Here is a 20,305-nt window from a genome sequence, read left to right on the forward strand (position 1 = left end):
TGAAAATCATGCTTAACAGTTCAGACTGTTTTGTTACAACTTGTCCTTTCTCTTACTACCAGAACGCTGTTTTTAAGATTGAGTTGTAGAAATATTTAATGGACTATTTTTATGTGATGAGCATAAAAACCTCCATGTTTAGTGATTCATTGCTAGCCACCCTGATAAAAGAATGGTTCCCAATAATACTACTGCTTACCCACTATCATGACTCACTCAGCAATATGAAAAATATGACAAGGCCAGGCCTGATATAAGTGTATCCCAAAGTCTCCAACAAGTGTGTAAGTTATTGAGGAAAGACAGGGTTTGAATGTATGGAGTGAGTTACTAAACTTGAAAACATATTCAAGCATCCAATGTGTAAAATTGGAAGGGAAATATTTAGATTTAATTTACACCTAGTTCAAATACAGATGTTTTCTATCTGTTGATAATGCAGACTATACAATTATAAACATAACTACCATATTTTAATTTCTTTGTGGATATGAACTATGTACATATGCAGAAAGGAGCCATACTATTGTAGCTGTCCATTTTTAAGTTATGCCTGCGTAAGATGTAGAACCATCTAAATACCAGGCCAGAGAATTCTCTTCTTCTGACAATTGATCACAGGGAACTTCCCATGAGGCCATAGGTACAGAATACAAAAAAAAAAAAAAAAAAAAAAAGCCAGTATAGCAGGATTAAGGACCACGGGAATTTGAACCACTTCTTCATGTAACTTACTTGAGGCTTCAGGGTTTACTTAGCCCAATCATGCAAATATCACTTCCGTTTGATGATAGAGTCCTGCTCTGCACACTCAACTTTGTGGCTTGGTGGGTGAGATGACACCCAGTTCATGATGGGTCGCACACACAGCATGGTAACTTGGTTAAAGCATTCAGTCTCTGCCAAGTCCCAGTAGCAGTCCAAAAGCTGTTTCTCAAAAGGAAAGTAGTTATCTGTGGAGGATGGTAGGGCTTCCTGACAAAATCTTAAGCATCTGTGCTGCAATTCACCTCTAGACGCCTGTCCCTAATCCAATATGATCAATGTCCTTAAAAGAAGAGACAATTAGGAGAGAGAAAAGACCACATGAAGACAGAGGGAGATGATGGCAGTCCACAAGCCAAGGATACAGGCCTCAGAAGAAATCAACCTTGCCAAATTCTTGATCTTGGAGTTCCAGTCTCCAGAAGTATTAGAAAATAAATTTTTGTTGTTTAAACCATCTACTTGGTGGTACTTTATTATGGTAGCCCTAGCAAAAATATATGTATTTATATGGCTTAGTATACACATATATATTCTCTTGCCCTATCACTTGAGAAGACCTAGAAGCAATGATACCTCAGCAGCAATAAATATACCTAGTACCCAGATTGTGGTTTCTAATACATTCGCTTTTCAGAAGTATCAAGACTTCTTGGAAAAATGTCTGCTTCTACAGCTCTAGTAGAAAATATATAAGATGATGACCCTGAAATATCAGATAGTGCCAGAAAGCAAAGAAGTGCTCAGAAACACCACAGTGATGGAGCTATGTGGAAGGGACAAAGGAGCCAGTTGAAAGTCCACCCACACAATGGCCAAATATGGGCAGTACAGAAAAAAGAAAAACATTGGATTATAATCTAAAGTAGAAAACAAGTGTCTATTATTTCATAGTGAAATACCAATTAACATTAAAATTTAAAAAAAGGAAGAGATCAATCTTCCATAGAGATTAGTCTAAATAATTTATGTAGGTATGTAGTCCTCAAGGAGGTGGAGTATAAATCCCTATTCCTTAAGTATCCGATGTGCATAGTGACTTCCTTCCAAAATATGCAGTATGGGAAAAAAAAAGGTGATTAAAAAAAGTAACTTTAAAGTGGAGAAAACTGACAAACACTATTTTAGCCAGGTGATTAAGGTCAAAATCAACAGAGATAAGCCATCTTAACAATATGTACCCTTCATATATGATGTGATGAAAAGGACATTTTATCTCTATAGTCCTCATAAAAGACTAACTGCAGTCTAACTGTAATCAAAACACAAGGGAAAAAAACTCAGAGGAACATTTTACAAAATATCTGACCAGGGGGTCATCAAAACTACCGAGGCCATTAAAAATAAAGAGAAGTGTGTGGAACTGTCACACTTTTAGAGAAGTTTAGAGAAGTCTAACAACACCTGATGACTAAATTGTAATGTAATATCCTAAATGAGATCCTAGATCAGAAAAAGAACATTAGGGAATAATTAAGGAAATCTGAGTAAGGATGGACTTCAGTTATAATAATAAATTTATACTGGTTCATTGATTGTGACAAAGTCCCATACTAATACAAGGTATTAACAATAAAAGAAACAGGGTGTTAGGTATATGGGTATTCTCTGTACTATCTTTGGAACTTTTCTATAAATCTAGAACTATTCTAAAATAAAATGCTTTAATTAAAAATTGATTCTCAAAGAATAAACAGCCAAAACACACACACAAAAATACAGTCATGCCAGACAATTAATTAATAAATGTAAATGTTGATTCACACTAATAGACAGGATTTTACCCAGGAAATCCCACCTCTATTCTTGGATTCTGCTGAGATGGTTGAGTGAATCCATATCTAGTCTCTTCACATAACTAGTCACATATCTAGTCTCTTCAAAAATTCTTCTGTGTAAGGGAATACTCTGCACTTTTAATCCTTTAGAGGTTCTAGTCAATAGTTGTCCAGACACATCCCCAACTATCTCTTCAGAGCAGGCTATCCTAACAGTGAATCTCCTAATTTGGGGATCTTTTGCAATCTGGATAGACTGAGAATTTTCCAGTTTATCAAACCCTAATTCATTTCATTTAATAATCTTCACTCAGCTTATCTCTTTACTCTGACATTTTACTACAAGTATCAAGGAGAAATCAGTATGCACTTTCATCACTTTGCTTGTATATCTCCTCAGCTAAATACTTAAGTTCATTTCTTACAAATTCTGACTTCTACAAAACTGTAGGATATAATTCAACTAAGTTTCCTGCCACTATATAACAAGAATCACTTTTCCTCTATTTTCCAATAGCACGTTCCTCATTTCCTTCCTATCCCTCACCAAAAGCACCTTTAACATTCATATTTCTACTAACATTCTGTTTATGACAATATATCTCTTGTCTTAGATAATATAGGCTTTCTCTACCCTACTTCTCAATTCCTCACTGGCAGAGTCATTAGATTTCATATTTCTACCAATAACCTGTTAAAGCCAGTACAGACTTTTTTTTATCATGCTGCTCAAAATTCTTTCAGTCTCTGTTAGAAATTCCAAGGCCACTTCCACATTTTTAGGCATGTGTTACACCAGTATTTCATTTCTTAGTACCAAAATCTGTATTAATTTCATATAGCCACTGCAACAAATCAGAAAGCTAATTATAATATAATTTAATACATCTGACTACCATTATCATGTATTTTGTCCTTTTACAGCTTGATACTGAAATCAAAATCAAACTCTATTTCTAGTTAACTTTAGCCAGAACCACTTTCCTCAGTCTTGATGAGGACAACTTAGGAAGATTAATTTCAGAATAAACAGCAGGTCTGCACATATGCAAACTGGATACTGAGTAGGGTTTAAATAAAAATCATAGAAAGACACTTACTCCAAAATTAACTATTTACTTATCTTGTTTCAGAGCTCTCTACCCTTTCTCACTCTTTAGAGTAACTGTGATTTCTTACTAATCACATAGACTATCCCTCAGATGTGATCACTTTTTCTGTGTCCTTGAGATACAGGTGGCACAAAGGGACAGCTTAGAGTTATAGAAAGAGCACTGTATCAAGAATCCACAGACTGAGGCTCCACTGTCTGTCACTTACTCTGTGTATGTTCTTAGGGAAGTGGCAAGAGCTCTCAGACAAAACTTTTCCATCTGTGGAGTGAAGATAATAATTGTGGTGGCTATCTCCTAGGGTTATTGTGAGGGAAAAAATAAGGTAAATAATTTGAAAGAGGTTTGCCAATGTGAAAGTTACAGGTAAGTGAAACCTTAAAAAATATTAGTCATGTAAATTAGAAGTTTATCTAGTAAGACCTCCTGAGAATATAAGTAAATCAGAAGAGTAAAAACACATACATTGAAAAAATATGGGTCATACAGCCTGAGAAAAGTTCTACAGTGGGACACTCAGCCAAAGAGACTTCAATGGACAAGAACCTGGAACTCCAAGACAAAACGCTCTTGACGTTGCACCATTAGGAAGCAGGAGACCTGAGTTCATAACATTCAGTGCTCTGAGATTCTATGAGAATGATTTACCCTAGCCATAAGAGTGAGAAAGGTGGTAGTTCATACAGAGGAACCTCTGTCCCGTTCAAACTCTGCACTGTCTTAAGTTCAGGGACCTTACACAGGAAGACATTGATATTTGTGGTCAGACAAAGCCCAAAATCAGATTCAATCTTGGTGCAGATCCTTTCTCAAGTTGTTAGCATTGTCTTTCTTCATGATACAGAAGAGTTTCCAGTAAGCCCAAGTATTAAGTCTCACCTGAAACCATGTGAAGTATGTTTTGAAGAATTTATCTGTACCAAGACAGCCTGACAATGTCTCTAAAACTAAAATTTTTCCCACTTTGGGCATAGCTTTCAATTCTTTACTGCTACAGTGAAGTGTGGAAAGTTGAAATGCATGTTCATAAATCCAGGTTTGTGCACATACATATTCATAAATTTCCCTGAACATTTTTATCCATTCTGAATGGTATGTATATTTCAAATTCCATGATAAGGTCTTCACTGAGATATTTTGATCCTGATTAAGACTCTAAATTGGAAGGGGTTTAAAAAAGAATTTAATGAATAATTATCGGTACTTTTCAACACATTAATAAAATGCAAGAAATAACAACAAATATTTTTGACTGAAGTTAGACCTTCTTATGCTGATTTTGTCACCTTATGCTTTGAAATTAAATTTCTACATATTCTTTTCTCGAAGTACTCCATTAAGTGGGCAACATTCACAGTGTCCAGGAAAATGAACTTTGATGAACATATAGATGTCTTGAAAGAAACCAATGAAATATAATGAAAACCATTTGACATTGATAGACATGTGCAAAGGAATTACTAATTTTGAGAACCAAATGGATATTTTTTCAAAAATATCATTTTCTAAAGATGCTGCAAGCCTGTACTTTTATAAGAATGACAATATTCTGCATCCTGGTTTACTTTATTCTTTTCAATTCATCTTTAGTTTCCTATAGAGTCCATCTCCTGTAGAAAGGCTATTTAAAAAGAAGGTTGTAACAATCCTGATTCAAATATTTCTGGCCTCCTAGGTGAGTATGAGATAGAGTAGGAGTTTATGAGAGACTTTGTTTGAATTGGATTCTTTGAAGCTGTAGCTAAACATGAGATTGAAAATGACTGGATGGCCAGTGGTAGTAACAAACTAAGAAAAAAAGTAAAATTAATATTAAAATTTTTGAGATTTGATTTATGAATTAACTGAGACTAATCATACTTGATCCCTGTCTTCCTGAATGAGGACATTCAAAAAAGAGGAGTCAGAGGGCAGAAATTGGGGACAGAGTTCCTCAGTCAGAAAGTCTTGTGTATTCACAGAAAATGTAGAGAGGATATCCACAAAGAAAGGGACTCCCTGTTGTTTTTGTCTGTTAGTCTTGTGAACATGCCACACTACGAAATCCAAAACATCTGGAAGCAAATTAGAAAATCCTGCCAATCATATGGAAATTAACTCAATTTCTGAAATCTTATTTCTGTAAAGTCTGTAATTGGGTGAATGTGTTGAGCTTTCATTCAAATACTTGACCTTGTTTATACTCAAAAAACATTTAACTAATTAAGCTTAGTCAGAAAGAAAGGAGGGTACCATTAATAATCTGACATCAGATATTGTTTCAATGGGGCCATCCATTCCAATTCACCCTGAAAGAATCACAAATGCTCAGTCCTATAGTACTTTCATTAGCTGATCATTATTTCAGGCAGCCTCGCTGACAAAGAAAAATCTTTACCTGTTTTATTTTACAGCCTCCAAATTTCCTCTCTGCCAGATGGGTGCTTACCTAATTGCAAAGCAGATTGTGTCTGTGTCTACAAAAGCAAATTGAATTGGAGACTTGAACATTAATCTGGAAGCCATATGTGTGTGTGTTGTCCTAAGTAAATATGACAACAGCATCCAACCATCATTAAGCTCTACTCGTCTAATGGTAGAGCTCTATTTGTACTGATTCATCCACACATCCGTATTTTCCTAAGTGTAAAGTTAGATTACCTAAATCAGAGTCCCCTGGGGTCCTTCTTAAATGCATATATGTGAGCCCCACTACATTATCAGAATCTCTAGAGTTGAACCATGGAGAATCTGAATTGTTAACACCCTCAGATGTTCTCTTGAACAGTGTTAAAGAAAAAAAGTATTTCTGTCACTTATTAAAAACTGTAAGGCAGACTATTTAGGGGACTACTGGGATGAGGTTTCTTAATAGGGGAGAGAGCTTAATTTTAATAGAATAAGGACAAGTGGAGATTTATAGCCAAGGAGCAGAGTGGAGATCACTGGATGGAAATTACCAAGAGGAAAGATCAATGGTAAGGGAGATTCTAGACAAACAAATTTGACAGGATTTTTGCTAAAGGGTGGCCAAGGCAGTAAGATACTGAGGGTGGGGAATAAGAAATTTGAACAGGTATCAAGGGCAGTCAGATACCAAGAGTGGAGGATGAGGAAATTTAAAAAATATCAAGGGTAAGGGATTCACTATACTGAACCAGCAGGATTCTTGCTAAAACTGTACTAAAGGGGCCAATGACAGAGCTCAGTGAAGTCTAGTCAAGAAAAGAACTCAGGGGAATATGAATAAAGCTTGGTTAAGGAGAGAGCCTCTATCAACAGAAAAGGCCAAAGATGATGTATTCTCTAAAACAGTGATTTTGAGTGTTCGGTGATTTTGCACTCCAGGAAATAATGTCTACAGATACTTTTGACTGTCACAACTCTGGTGTGGGGGTATATGCTGCTGGATAGAGGACAGGGATGCTGCTGAACATCTTATAATGCACAGGACTATCTCCACAACGAAGAATTATCTAGTACAAGTACCAAAACTGCCTTGGCTGAGAAATCCTGTTCCACAGTGACCAATACTATCTAATGGCAAACCTGTAGAATACACTGAAATTTCTGGCTTATTATCTATTGAATACAGACCACTTACCTGAATGGAACAGGGAATAAATTCTGGCTTCAATTTCACCTGAAGATTATCTATAGTCTCTTTTATGTTTGAAGGATTTTACTGTAATTTTCCATTTTAATAATTCTCTTATGGGTAATGACAAGGCCAGCAGCCTGGTGTGCAAAGTGTCCAGTGCCACAGGACTCAACACTTAGAAGGGCCCATTCTTGGCTTAATGGTGTACAGCTGTTGCTAACTGCTGTCTTCATAATTACTTAGCAAGGGGTCCCATATTTTCATGTTGCACCAGACCCAGCAGATTACCTAGCTTGTTTTAGGTGATGGTAGACTTCTGTAAACACTTTTATTTGATTTTAAATGAATTATTCTAAATTAGATATAATTATATTATAAGGAAATTCTAAGGATTTATTTTGTTAAGGTAAACTTGAAATTTTTCTTAAAAGCAGTCTGGAAGTCCCTCAAAAATTTATAAAAAACTACCATATGATTCAGCAATCTTACTTCTAGGTATATGTCCAATGAAAATAAAATCACTAAATCAAAAAAAAAAAAAGTAGTCTGAAAATCAGGTAGTGCTGAGGAACAAATGATCAGTAGTTAAAGAACTCTAATTCATTTTATAGAAAATTCAGCAGACAGTTCCAAAGTGAAAGCAAAGCTAAATGAAGAGGAATGAAATAGTCAAAGAATGAGTAGTCTTCCTCATTCTTCTTCAGAAAAGAATATAAAGTAGAAAACATATTTAGATGACTCTCACTCATAACTATCTGCGTATGGAGAAAAATTGAGAAAGTTAAGAAAACTTAGGAAGAAATTGTGTCCAAAAAAAAAAAAAAAAGATATTGCCTTTTGTTTCCATTCTATGTCACAAGCCTTCCTCTCTCAAGCAATTGAGAGAGGCTATAAGTTACAATTTATAGCTTTCTCTATAAGAAAATGTGAGCACTTAGACCAAAAATTTGGTTCTGCAAAATTCAGAGTTTTGAAACAGAATAAGGTGTATTAGATCAACCTCAAGGGAAAAGCAGGAAAAAATAATGTGTATTAGATGAAAGTTTCCAGACTATAACTTTACTTGGGGAACACTTAATTCAAATTTACTCTATTTTTAAAATTTTTTATATATAATATTTTAGGTTTGCAATACTTAAGTGATGTCATAAATTTTAGTGTAAAAATATTTAGAGTAAGCGACATGAATTTTACAACCCAGGAATTTACAGGTTGTAATTGTATGTCCTGTCATTATTTGTGATTTGTCATTAAACTTGCTCAAACATCAAAAAGCGTGTTCCTGGTTATTGAATTACAATCAAATTTGCTTGCTGTTTTTGTTTCTATTTTTTTCTTATTGTTGTTTATTTTTCTTAGAAATATTCTTAGAAAATTCTGGCATACTGTGAGCCTGTTTCTAAAACACTTCAAGTAAAGGGTCTCTTCTTTTTTATTTTTTCTTTATAGCTGTTCTCCATTTCTACTTTGACTCTAAACTTTTTGAATCACCCCAACAAAAGCTGAATATTTTCAGGACATCAATCTGTTCTACACTCTCAGGCAATGGACCAGAGCTACAGGAATGACCATGATGATTTTCTTCACTAGGGTGCCACACTATTGCTCAGGGTGTTGCACTACTGCTGAAATAATTCAAAGACTGGAAGTTTTACTTAAAATCTGTAGGTGGTACTCACACTAGGTTTATATCTTACAACCTACAGGAAGACTGCATGCCATTAATGCTTCATTGGCAACTAGCTGCATCTGGTGCTCCATTCTGTATTCTGCTTTTCAAGTCCCGAAGAACAGGCTGCTCTTCTTGAAACTCTTGCCAATTGCCTTGATAATTAGAGTCACTCAGAAGTCTGCCACTGAACAGAAATATTTAATGGGAGTTTTCAGCTTTCTATCTGAGAAAGATATTTAGGTTGCTTTTTGGAATTCCTGGGTGCAATCTAAATAGTGTATTAGTTTTAAAATCCACTCTTACTTCTGGAAAGGCCCTACCATGTTTCTTATTATCATTTTGTCAACAGACATCTATGGAATACCTACTGGGAAAACTGGATGGCTACATGTAAAAGAATGAAATTAGAACATTTTCTAACAACATATACAAAAATACACTCTCAATGGATTAAAGATCTAAATGTAAGACCAGATACTATAAAACCCCAAGAGGAAAACACAGGCAGAACACTGTGACATAAATTACAGCAATATTTCTTTGACTCCATCTCTTAAAGTAAAAAAAAAAAAGCAAAAATCAACAAATAGGACCTAATTAAACTTAAAAGCTTCTGCACAGCAAAAGAAATCATTAACAAAATGAAAAGATAATCTACTGAAAGGGAAGAAATATTTGCAAATGATATGACCAGTAAGGGATTAATATTCAACATATATAAACAGCTCATACAAGTCAACATAAAAAAACAAACAACCTGATTAAAAAATTGGCAAAAGACCTGAATAGACATTTTTTCAAACAGAAAATGCAGGTGGCTGACAGGCAAATGAAAAGATGTTCAACATCACTAATCATCAGGAAATGCAAATCAAAACCACAGTGAGGTATCACCTCATATCTGTCAGAATGGCTATCATGAAAAAGAACAAAAATAACAAATGTTAGTGAGGATGTGGAGAAAAGTCAACTCTTGTACACTGTCGGTAGGAATGTACATTGGTGTAGCCACTGGGAAAAGCAATATGGAGGTTTCTCAAAAAACTAAAAATAGAACTACCATATGATTCAGCAATTCTACTGCTGGGTATATATTAAAAAAAAACACAAAAACATGAATTCAAAAAGATACACGCACCCAATGTTCATAGCAGCGTTATTTACAAAAGCCAAGATATGGAAACAATCTAACTGTTCATCAACAGAAGAATGGATAAAAGAAAATGTGATATATATAAATAATGTAATACTACTCAGCTGTAAAAAATAATAAAATTTTGCCATTCACAACAACATGGATGGACCTGAAGGGTATTAAGCTAAGTGAAATAATTCAGACAGAGAAAGACAAATACTGTATAATATCACTTACATGTGGGATCTAAAAAGCCCAACAAAATAGTGAATACAACAAGAAAGAAGCAGATCTACAAATATAGAGAACAAACTAGTGGTTACCAGTGGGGAGAGATGGAGGGGGGCGTATCGGGGTGGGGGAGTGGGGAGGTACAAACTACTGGGTGTAGGATTGGCTACAGGGATGTATTGTACAATAGGGGGAATATAGTCAACATTTCATAAGAACTGTAAATGGAGTATAATCTTTAAAAACTGCATAAAAAAGAGAAATGCCAAACTCAGAAATATTGACTTCAGTTCTCCCCACTGTGCGTCTTACTCCTCTTTCTGCTCTGTTGCCCATGGGCCATATCCCAAAGCACCTTCTTCCTGGGAGTTTTCCAACCCTCTTCTCTTAGTCAGAGTTCATCAGCTCAGCGTCTCTTCCATATCTAATATGATACATAATCTGCGCTGCTGGGATGGTGTGAGCTAATGAGGTAAAGGCTTGCCAGATGGCATATTTGCATTTTAACAGGGGCCTGCTGGAAACAATGCCTTTGTACAAAGGAGCGCTATAATTGGTGAGAATGCTATCAAACAAGGTAGGCCTTTTAAGGAGAAAGACCTTGTATAATAAAAGATAAGTCAATCAGAGTTTACCAAACTGAAACTGTATTCCTATTTTGAGCTCACAATACAATGACAGGGATAAGTTGTTGTTGTTGTTGTTGTTGTTGTTGTTGTTGTTGTTGTTATTGTTTAAATCCTTTAAGCATTTGAATTGTACCTGAAAAGAAAATACTTCCTTTCTGTTGGTGGCAAATTTTCACGTTTTAAATGAAGCTAGTAGATACAGAGAACTAGCTAATGTCACACTCTGATTAAAGGGTAAACACAATGCTAAGCCACTGCTAAAATAAAAGGCAATCAGTGAGTATCTCAGCTTGTTTAAAAAGACATTTTCTGCATACTGTTTCATTTTGATTCACATACTGAGGTTGGTATATAATCTGAGATGTCACTTAAAACTTTACATAAAATTAACACAAGTACAAAGGACATGGTTTGGAATTCTGGTAGTGCTTAATTTTTAGGTATTAAAATCAATCTTGCATGTATGTAAATATTATTGTTTAGTGGCAGATAGCCTCAAGTATTACAACATGAGTTAGTTATGCTCTGAATTCTTTTAGGCAACATTTCTTAGGATATGATTCTTAGGTGTACTATAGCATTACTGACTCTGAGTTGGAATAAAGATAAACAGACTACATGTGAGACAGAACATGAAAGTTCTGAATAAAATCTAATCCTTCAGTCCCTATTTTAATGTGTTCTTTCTGTGTAGGTCTTTATTCGCTTCCAAAAGGAATTCTTCATACCTATGTCATGGCATGGTACTCTAAATTTATTATGTATATGATCCATTTCTCATTCTTGATAGAGGAACACCATCTTTATGATCATTATGGTAATGGCAAAGACAATTCTGCTTTATAGAGAAAACCTCAATTAAATATAAGGAAGGTCTTGAAAGGGCATGCATGAGTCAGTCACCACTATCTGAAGAGAAACAGCATTAACTTAAAGGCCAATACTTGAGTTCTAAGCCTTAATAAAGATCATAGGGGAGAGTAGGTCATATTGGTCTTCTCTGTCTTAAAATATGTATTTTAAGCCTTGCAAATTGCTTAGTTGCTCCTTACAATTTTTTTCAGTTATTGATTGACTGGGCTTCTAAAAATACTGAATAGTCTTTAGCATTATTAAAAATATATGTATATGACGCTCTTCTACAAAACTCATAGAAGTAGAATCTTTTCAAATGTTTACAAGGTCTTCTTAATCTGCAAATTCTCTTAATTCATGCATTGATTCATTCAATAAAATCACATTAATTTTCTTATTCATTTAATAAATATGGCCCCAATGGCCTAATCTGAGCTAGACCAGTGATTCTTAATTTTTCCTACAGTTTATTTCAAAATTGTTCCTCACACCTCTTGTAAAATTTATTGATGCTGTTTTTAACTTTAAAAATTATAAATACAAAAGAAAACATTTTGAATATATTTTAGTTTTGAGGTAATATTAAAATAATACATAAAAGGTGCATGCCTTAAGCATTTTAAAAGTTAACTGGTTCAGTGGCTTTCCTACTACTTCATTGTTCAGTATATATTCAAGCAAGGAGGAACTTTCTTGGGAATTGCCATATATTTTTTATCACTCCTCTTTAGGTAGATGCTAGTCTTTGCACTGATGGACAATAGTGACAATTCTCCTATGTCAAATACAGATAGTATCTTGTCCAATAAGGCACAATTCTTTTTCCTCTGGAGAAAAGTATTGATCAGTATTTCTCAAATTTTCCTGAAAAGGAAGGTTGGTATATAATCTGGACTGGTTTAAAGGGGTTCCTTAGTTGGAGCCCAGAGGCCTTTTGAGAAGGAAGAAGGGAGGAACCTAATAACTCATCACAAAGATTCTCAATTATTAACAACCATCAGATTGAAGTAGGTGACCCTGACACATGGTCAAGAAAAAGTGAAATATGAAAAATCACCGTGGAGATAAAAAAGTGAGGTGTTGATCCTGCATCAAATCTAATGGTGAAAGCAAGAGAATTTCATGTCCATGAAACTACAGACTGTTTATCAGGCTCAGCCACACCCTACAAAAGGCAGGCTCTCTCTCCTTGATAAAGTGTTCATGCGGCTGAATCTAACATTCTGCTATGTAAGGAGCCCAGGACAATGTGGCAGCATAAGGAAGTGGACAGAAGAATAACAGTTTAGGGCCAGTGTTCCTTCCCAGAGCCTGAATGATCCAGGGTGGCCTGAAATGAAATCTTCAATCCCTAAAGTGGGTGAGATTTAAAAAAGCAGCTCAGCCCTCCCATCCATTCTGGGACGTGACCTTCTGGCAGTGTGATGAGCTCTTAGAACTTTGGGTTTTGTCTGCCTCTCAAGGAGATATGTCCCAACTCTTACAGGAAGGTTGTCAAAACCAGCACTACTCCCTGGACAAAATCAAACTGTTGGGTTTCATTAAGGGTGAGATGAAAGTAGTGGCAGAAATGGCTAGGACTTGGGTGAAGTGAAGATCTTTTGAACAGCTTAAGTTTCTGGCGCAAACGGTACTCGCCCTCTAAATGTGAGAAAGCAGTTAGGCTTGACATCTTGGGAGACAGAAATGTGTATGTAGTTTGCTAGTTATCAAAACAGAGCTATCTGAACAAACCAAATACTCAAGTTTCACTAACTTAAAACTTATTCGGGTTCAGGGATAGACTGGTGTATCAAATCACCATCACTGACAAATTGTCCATCACTGAAACTGATCCAATACAGTCATACCAATTACTGTGTCAGTCCTTCATTTTCTAAAGCAAATGCTCCTTCAGGAAATAAACACTTAGTTAAAAATCTGCTTTTCAGAATGCTTTATCAAAACCTGCAGTTCTTTTAAAAATAGAGCATAAAGTTTCTCTTTGTATTCTAATGTGTTCTTTCCACTTAACTGAATGTATTTACTGACTTCACTTATTTAAAAAATTATATTTGCTAGCAGAAGGATCAGCTTTTTTTTTTTTTGCTATGTCATGGACAAAAATACAATTTTTTACCCCTTTTAAAACATGTTAGTAACTATCTCACCACAGGAGAGTAAACTCACATTTATTCGTCAAAGGATAATTTGCTTGGTATCTATTTCTCTAATAAAATCTCCAAGGAGACAAAGGTTCAGAGTATACCTATGATGTCATTTACTGTGCATAGCATCAGAGAAAATCTATACTTTAAATTCTTGCAAAGTGTAAGTAATAAGTGCATGAAAGTACAACATGCATTGTATGATCATGATACTTTCCTCACATAGATAGAAAAAAATTTCAATTGCTTTTTGTAGCCAACACAAAAGCAGCCTTGGTTATCTAGGCTTCCTAAAGAAGTCTGTGATATGATTGAACACATTGATTCCTTTTATATTAATCACATTTTTTCAAAGTACAATAACTGCTCTGTGATCACTTTCTTTTTTACTTACTTCACATATACTAGTAACTTAACAGATCATCAATATCAGTTGACTCATCACGCTGTATATATATTTTATGAGGACAAGCTTTGATAACATAGCACAACATACCCTGTTTCACTTTATGAAAGGAACAAAGGAACAAAAGAACAAAGAATCCCACTGATAAGAACAAAGGATCCCACTGAAGCTTCACTTGTGCAACAGATATCAATAAAATTTCTAATTGCATAAAGCTTTACTGATTTTGATGTATGAGATTCTGTTGCCTGAGCAGAAAAATGCATTTGACCAGCTTGATGTTAAGAGTCATTTAAATAACACAAACTCAAATGTCCCTAAGATTCTATTACCAAACCCTTCTCTTAGTCCTTAGTGTCAAGGTCATGCCCAGCTATACTACTGGGTAGTTTCTGGCACTTTTCTAGCATGTTTGATGGTTGGAGATGCATAATAACATTGTGGATTTTGAGTTGTATCAATTTTTGAAACACAAGTCCACAAGTAATAAATACAGCTCAGGTTTAATTTTAATTCTTCGATATGGTTCACAAAAGTATTCTGATTGTTGAATTTCAAAGTACTACATAAGTAATACTTACATAGCAGTTAACTCATTAATTATGTACAGTTCATGAAATATTCCAAAAAATGGTGGTGACAATTTAGACTTCAACAGAACTACTCAACATAAGCCATTCCCCACTATGTAAAATTTGATAATGTGCTTTAACTCATTGGCTTACATTTTTAATCAGCAGGTTGTACATGAGGAAACAGAAGTATGGAAAGATTAAGTTGTTTAAAGGAATATAATTGGAATTCAAAAACAGAAAGGCTAACCTACATCACTGTATCATACTGCCTCTCAATGTACTGACAAGTTACATCCTGTCAAGCTGCAAAATGGAAATTTTTTCCTTTAGGGTCATGGTTTAATTTGTGTATTTGAAGATTTGCCTTTTAAACAGTCTAGAATAACTCATCCCAGAAGAAAAATTTAGTGACTACTTTCAGGACACCTCTTCAAGGATGAACAGATACAGTCATTGACTTCAAAGAATTAACATTTTAGCAGAGAAACAGACAAATAATCAAATAATGAAAATACAGTAAGAATTAGGAGTCAGGATGTTCTTGAAGGCTTCTTCCATAACTAACAAATGATAAATCTAGACTGAAATATATTTCTACCATCTATTAAAAACTTCCTCCCAGTATCTATTACTTTATTGTGCTGCTGTCTTGTTTCTGTGAAGGGAGCGCCCTCTCTGTCTTATGTAGTTGTTCAGAACTCATCAAAGAAAGTTTCTAATTTTTCCAGTCTACGCCGTATCATCAGAGATGTTTTATAATTTGGTAAAACAGGGTAATTCCTTTATCCTTAAGGCTCTGCAGTACCTAAGATTTCCTCTGAGAGCAGAAGCAACTACTGAGTTTTAGTCATTTTAAAACCTTTCAGTCAAATCAGATATACACTGGGATCGACAGTCATCTCTTATCATAGTCATGCCAAAATCCTAGATACCAAATCCCTGCAGAGTCCAAAATCCACAGATACTCAAATTCCTCATACAATGGTATATCTGTGGATGCAGAAGGCTGACAGTAATTATAATTTGTCATTTTTTCAATTCATTACAAAAACATTTTTAAAATACTTCACACCATATTATATAATGATTTTACTCATACAAATATTTGTACCTTTACTTATCTCTTTTGCTTATAATTCAGTTGTTTTCTATATAATCTCTTCATATTCTTAGGGTTCTGAGGAGACAATTAATTAATTAATTAACTAAAATTTGTAAAATTTTATCCATAAAATGACAACATTGCAGGATTTGTGTAAGGATAATTATTGAAATAATGTTTGTTTTCTCTCACATCTAATACAACACGGAATCTTTATTCAATGTTTTCTGATTTTGTAAGGAAGGTTTGCTAACTTCTCACTGCCTCCCTTTTCCCTTATCCTCACTAAGTACACAACTGTGATTTAATCAAAACCAAAGAAGTGATGATTTAGTGTATTTTTTTCTGAATTTAGTATAAATTTTATAGCTACATCTTTACCTTCCAAATTAAATAAACAAAAACATATCTTCTCTTTCTCATCAACTTTGCATTTGTTTAATTTATTGAGCAATATATTGTATGATAAACACTACAGAATAATCAAATGTTTTGGTTTTATAGTCCTTGGCTCATGCAAATAAAATATGCTTTAAAAAGGAAAAATATAAGAAATTACAAAAACAAAGCTTTTCTCCTAGGAGTTCTTCAGGAAGAAATCATAAATATAACCATAGATAGTTTATAGATAGTTCACTTATCATTAATTAGCTTCCTTGCAGAGTTCGACTGAGTACAGAACCCACTTTAAACCCCAGTAAAACCTCTATAACAAATTTGGGAGTTTGAGATTTGCAAAGGATAACCACTATATAATAAAAATAGATAAAAAAACAAATTTCTTCTGTATATCCCAGGGAACTATATTCAATACATTGTAATAACCTTTAATAAAAAAGAAAATGAAAATGTGTATATACACACACCACACACACACACACACACACACACACACACACACGACTGGGACATTATGCTGTACACCAGAAAGTGACACATTATAACTGACTATACTTTAGTTAAAAAAAAAAAAGACTCCCTTAAAAAAAATGATCCCAAGAAGGGACTTTGAAAATAAAAATATTTTAGTTCTAGGTACAAAGAGCATGCTCCCCCATTAATTTCTAATTAACTATCCCCATGCTTTTTCCAAAAAGGCATAGCAACCATCACTCCAATAGAATAGTTGTGAATTCTTTATGCAACAGCACTAAGGTAAAATGAATATGAAAAAATAAAACAGAAATTTTTTCTCTTTTTTCTTCCCTCCTTCTCTCCTTCATTCTTTTATTCCCTCATCCCTTTTTTCTTGCTTGATTCCTTTAACTTTCTTTCACTAGGTTAAATTATGACTAGAATTCAACATGAATTCAAAGATACCAGAAATAGATGTCAATAAACCTATACTGAACACTGAAATTTTAATACTTGAATGCGTTAATTTTTCAGAATACCCTAGGTTCTAGAAACAAAGTTGAGATAAATGAACTTTTACAATCATAAATATATTATATAATCTTAAGAATGACCTATGAACCAGTACTTAGGGTTACTATATATCTATAATAATCAAGAAATTTGGTTTTGGCACAAGGATAGACATTTAGATAAATGGGACAGAATAGAGAACCCAGAAAAGACTCAAACAAATATCCCCAACTAATTTTTGACAAGGATATAAAGCAATACAAGAGAGGAAAGATGGCCTTTTCAATAAATGTGTCTATTCACACAAAATCCTATACATAGATGTTCATACAGGCTTTATTATAATAACCAAATACCATAAATAACCCAAATGGCTTCCAATGGTTGAACAGATAAAATGCTACATCTATAACATGTGATACTACTCAACAACAAGGAACAAACAAACAAGCAAAAAACTATTGATATGCCCAACAATTCTGATAAGTTTCAAGGAAATTTCGCTGATGAAAAAAAGTCAATCCCAAGAGAATATATACTCTATGATTCCAATGATATCACATTCTTGAAATGACAAAATTTTAGAAATGGAGAACAGATTAGCAATTGCCATGTGTTAGGGTGGGATCAGGGACAACAACTGAATGTGCATGTAAAATGGCAACACAAGGGATTCTTGTGGTGAAGGAGCTGTTTAGTATCTTGACCGTTCTGGTGAACACATGAACCTATACTAGTAATAAAACCTCAAAGAACTAAATACACCACACAAACATATGCCCCAACATATAAACATACACACAAATGAGTACAGCTGGAGAAATCTAAATAAGGTAGCAGGTTGTATCAATGTCAATATCCCAACTGCTGTATTTTACTATGGCTTTACAAGTTATTATTATTGGAAATTGGGTAAATCTCTGTATTATTTCTTACAACTACATAGGAATCTACAATTATCTCTAAATAAATGTTTAATTTTAAAATAAATTACCTATGACCTGGTAATCCTATTTCTAGGATATATCCACAAAGGTACAAAAAAAGCATAGAATAAAATTTATTTGGCATTGTTTAAACAGCAAGAGATTTAAAAATACTTAAAAACCCATCAAAGGAGGAATAGTGCACTTATACATCTCACACAATGGAGACAATGACAAATAAAAACAATGAAGTATTTATAATGAAGGGATATGAAGCGATCTGCAAAATACTTTAAGGAACAAAAATCCTTTAGATAGTGAGCCATTTTTATTTCAGGGGAACAGATGGCCTGGAAGATAATGGAGTGACTAGGAAACTGAGGAGAAAAGATCCTTAGTTTTTTACTGTGTAATGGTGGCAGCTATGGAAATGTGCTGCTCAGACCTGCTGGTACAGAAAGCACAAATGACAGTCCTAGATGCCACCCTCTGGATACATAACTAGATTCATTCAGAGGTCATGCTTTCTTTGGATAGTTCAGAGTCAATGGCTGAGCACCACAGTGGTTCTAGTGTCATCCCCTCTAATAGGTAATGATTTAGTACTTAATAATTTTGGTTAGAGGCATTCTCATCAGTATGGCTAAAATTTTCTTAAAATTACTCCAAAACCAGAATCTCCCTACTCAATCATACTTTATTCTAGGTCTCAGCCTTGCAGAGTGGACTGAAAGCTCTCTCTTTTACTACTGTTCTCTTCTCCTTTATCTTTCATAGCTATTTTGCCTCATTCATCTTTTTTATATCTAGTCACATCTAAGTATCTGCTTTTTGGACTACCCTAATTAAAACAAATTGTTTTATACCAGAGCTATATATTAATTGTAAGACTATTAAGGTCACATATTTCACTGTAAAATAAACATACATTTATGATAGTAATTTGGTTCAGGAAGTTTTTTTTAACACGCTTGTAAAAATATTTGCAAATTCTCAAAAGGTTTTTGAGTAACTGCTCGTTCCACACCTCATATAAACTTCTGGGATTGTTAGTCAAGGTGTCCCAACCAATCATCTCTGGAATTGATTGATTTGAGGATGGCATCTCAAACAGGTAAACATCTTTTTTTTTCTTTTAACATTTTTAAATTGAGTTACAGTCATTTTACAATGTTGTGTCAAATTCCAGTTGTAGAGCACAATTTTTCAGTTATACATGAACACACATATATTCATTGTCAAATTTTTTTTTCGCTGTGAGCTACCACCAGATCTTATATATATTTCCCTGTGCTATACAGTATAATCTTGTTTACCTATTCTACATATACCTGTCAGTATCTACAAATTTTGAAATCCCAGTCTGTCCCTTCCCAACCCCCTCCCCCTTGGCAACCACAAGTTTGTATTCTATGTCTATGAGTCTGTTTCTGTTTTGTATTTATGTTCTTTTTTTTTTTTTTCTTTTCAGATTCCACATACGAGCGATCTCATATGGTATTTTTCTTTCTCTTTCTGGCTTATTTCACTTAGAATGACATTCTCCAGGAACATCCATATTGCTGCAAATGGCATTATGTTGTCAGTTTTTATGGCTGAGTAGTATTCCACTGTATAAATATATCACCTCTTCTTTACCCAGTCATCTGTTGGTGGACATTTAGGCTGTTTCCATGTCTTGGCTATTGTAAATAGTGCTGCTATGAACATTGGGCTGCAGATGTCTTTTTGAAGTGGGGTTCCTTCTGGATAGATGCCCAGGAGTGGGATTCCTGGGTCATATGGTAAGTCTATTCCTAGTCTTTTGAGGAATCTCCATACTGTTTTCCACAGTGGCTGCACCAAACTGCATTCCCACCAGCAGTGTAGGAGGGTTCCCTTTTCTCCACAGTCTCTCCAGCATTTGTCATTTGTGGATTTTTGAATGATGGCCATTCTGACTGGTGTGAGGTGATACCTCATCATAGTTTGGATTTGCATTTCTCTGAGAATTAGTGATATTAAGCATTTTTTCATGTGCCTAT

The sequence above is a fragment of the Camelus dromedarius genome, chromosome 10 (genome assembly GCF_036321535.1).
Source record: "Camelus dromedarius isolate mCamDro1 chromosome 10, mCamDro1.pat, whole genome shotgun sequence".
Classification (NCBI taxonomy): Eukaryota; Metazoa; Chordata; class Mammalia; order Artiodactyla; family Camelidae; genus Camelus; species Camelus dromedarius.